We start from the raw sequence: 2,667 nt of genomic DNA, 5'->3' as shown, positions 1-2,667 counted from the left end.
TTGGGTACCTTTTATTTCTTTATTTAGCCTAATTGCTCTGGCTAGAACTTCTAGCACAATATTGAATAACAATGGTGACATGGATATCCTTGTCTTGTTCCTCATCAGCAGGAAAGTTTTCAGTCTTTCACCATCAAGTACAATGCTAGCTGTAGATATTTCACATATGCACTTTCCAATATTGAAACTTTCATCTTTTCCTATCTTTTGGAGGGTTTTTAGCCAAGAAAAGGTGTTGCATTTTGGCATATGCCTTTTCTGCATCAATCAAGAGGATCATGTGATTTTTCTTGAATTTATCAAGGTGGTTCATTAAACTAACTGATTTTCTTATGTTGAACCACCCTTGCATACCTGGGGTAAAGCCCACTTGATTGTGGTGTTTAATTCCTTTAAGGTGCTTTTGGATTTGGTTTGCAAGTTTTGTTGAGGATTTTTGTATGTATATTCATTAGAGCTATTGGTTTGTAATTTTCTTTCTTTTTCTATTTTTTTTTTTTTTGTAGTTTCTTTATCTGATTTTGGTATGAGAGTGTTATGTTGGCTTCACAGAATGAGTTTGGTAGCATTCTTTCCTGTTCAGTTTTCTAGAAGAACTCTAACAAGATTTGCTATTAGACCATCTTTGAATGCTTGATAGAATTCACCTGTGAAGCCAACTCATCCCTTGCTTTTCATCCTTGGGAGGTTTTTGATGACTGTTTCAATCTCTTCACTTGTGACTGGTTTGCTGAGGTCTTCTAGTTTGTCTAGGGTCAGTGTAGGTAGTTTGTGTGTTTCTTGGAATTTCTCCTTCTCCTCTGCATTGTCTAGTTTTTTTGGCATATAATTGTTCACAGTATTCTCTTAAGATCTCTCTTATTTCTGTGAGGTCAGTAAATGTTCCCCCTCTCATTTCTGATTTTATTTGTATCTTCTCTATTTCTTTGTCAGCCTACCTAAGGGTTTGCCAATTTTGTTGGTCTTCTCAAAGAGCCAATTTTTGGTTTTGTTGATTATCTACTGCTTTGTTGTTGTTGTTGTTGTTGTTGTTGTTGATTTCATTTTTCTGCTCTGATTTTTACTATTTCTTTCCTTTGGCTTGGTTTTGGATTAGTTTACGGTTCTTTTTCTGGTTCTTCCAGGTGTGCAGTTAGATCTTTAACCTTAGTTCTTTGTCTATTAGCATTAAGGGCTATAAATTTCCCTCTCAGCACTTCCTTCCTTTGTGGTGCCCCATAACTTTTGATATGTTGTGTTCTCGTTTTTTTTTCATCTCAAGATATTTGCTGAATTCTCCTAAAATTTATTCTTTGACCCACTGATGATTTAAGAGTATATTGTTTAATCTCCATACTTTTAGGTCTATTTAAGTTACCATATTAGTCAAGCTCTCTGTTTCTCTATCTTCTTTCTGATGTTCTATCCAATACTGAGTGGTACACTGGAGTCTCCGACTGTTACCATAGAGAAATCTATTTCTCACTTCATTTTCCCATTGTGTGCCTCATGTATCTTGGGGCATTCAGGTTAGGTGCATAAATACTTAGTAGAGTTATTTCTTCTTGGTGAATTTTCCCTTTTATTAAAATATAATGACCCTCTTCATCCCTTATAACAGTTTTGCATTTGAAATCTGTTTTGTCTGATACCAGTGTTACTACTCAGATCTTTTTTGGTTACTACTTGCATCAAATATCTTTATCACTCCTTTCACTTTTAACCTGGTTGTATCCTTATACCTGAGGTGTAGAAAACATATAGCTGGCTCATATTATTTCATCTATTTTATCAGTCTTTGTCTTTTGAATGGGGAATTCAAGCCATTAACATTCATTGTTGTTACTGTAAAGGCATTAATTTCATCCATTTTGTCCTTTGGCTTTTTGTTGTCATATCTTACTATTGTCTGTCTTTTTCTCCTTAATTTTCCCTTCCTAATAATCTTTATTTCTACAGTCTCCTCCAAATCTTTTGCCCTTGTTTTTTCCTTTCAGGCTGCAGCACTCCCTTTAGTACCTCTTTTAATTCTCATCTTTGGTAACAAATTCTATGAATTTTTGTCTGTGACGACTTTGAACTCACCCTCATTTTTTTAATGACAGCTTTGCTGGACACAGAATTCTTGGCTGGCAGTTTTTCTCTTCAGTACCTTAAATACTCATACCACTTTCTTCTTGCCTCCATGGTTGTTTTTCTTGTTGTTGTTGTTGTTTCTTTTTAAAGAGGAGAGCATGAGCATGAACACAGTCCCCTACTACCAAAATTATGCAGTCGAGTTTCCCACATTTGGGGAAGTCACAGGGATCAGCACATCCAGAGTGCAATGGATAAGCCTCGCCCTGGAAAAACCACCTTCATGATCATGGTATCTCCCTGACAGGTAAGAATCCATGGTTTCTGAAGAGAGGTGAGCACTTAATCTTATCAAGTTTCCATTGTATGTGACGTTTTGCTTTTCTCTTGCTGCTTTCAGAATCCTCTTTATCTCTGATATTTGTCATTCTGAGGTGCCTTGGGGTAGGTCTATTCAGATTTATTTATTCTGTTTGTGGTCACTGCCCTTCTTGGATATTAATATTTATGTCTTTCAAGGGGTTAGGAAATTTTAGGTCGTTATTTCTTCAAATATTTTTTCTGTACCTTTTTAATTCTCTTCTCTTTCTAGGACACTGATAATGCAAATGT

At 35.7% G+C, this 2,667-nt stretch overlaps 1 non-coding gene across 1 annotated transcript; it reads right to left on the bottom strand.

Moving 5' to 3' along the window:
* Positions 1 to 2,204: 2,204 nt before the first annotated feature.
* On the bottom strand, positions 2,205 to 2,370 carry LOC111760497 (U1 spliceosomal RNA). Its single transcript, XR_002794162.2, has one exon. It is a non-coding gene; the product is annotated as a U1 spliceosomal RNA (small nuclear RNA).
* Between the last annotated feature and the right edge of the window lie 297 nt (positions 2,371 to 2,667).

Source organism: Dasypus novemcinctus, chromosome 7 (genome assembly GCF_030445035.2).
Source record: "Dasypus novemcinctus isolate mDasNov1 chromosome 7, mDasNov1.1.hap2, whole genome shotgun sequence".
NCBI lineage: Eukaryota > Metazoa > Chordata > Mammalia > Cingulata > Dasypodidae > Dasypus > Dasypus novemcinctus.
Note: the sequence above shows the minus strand (reverse complement) of the source record. Positions and strands in the feature narration are given on the sequence as shown.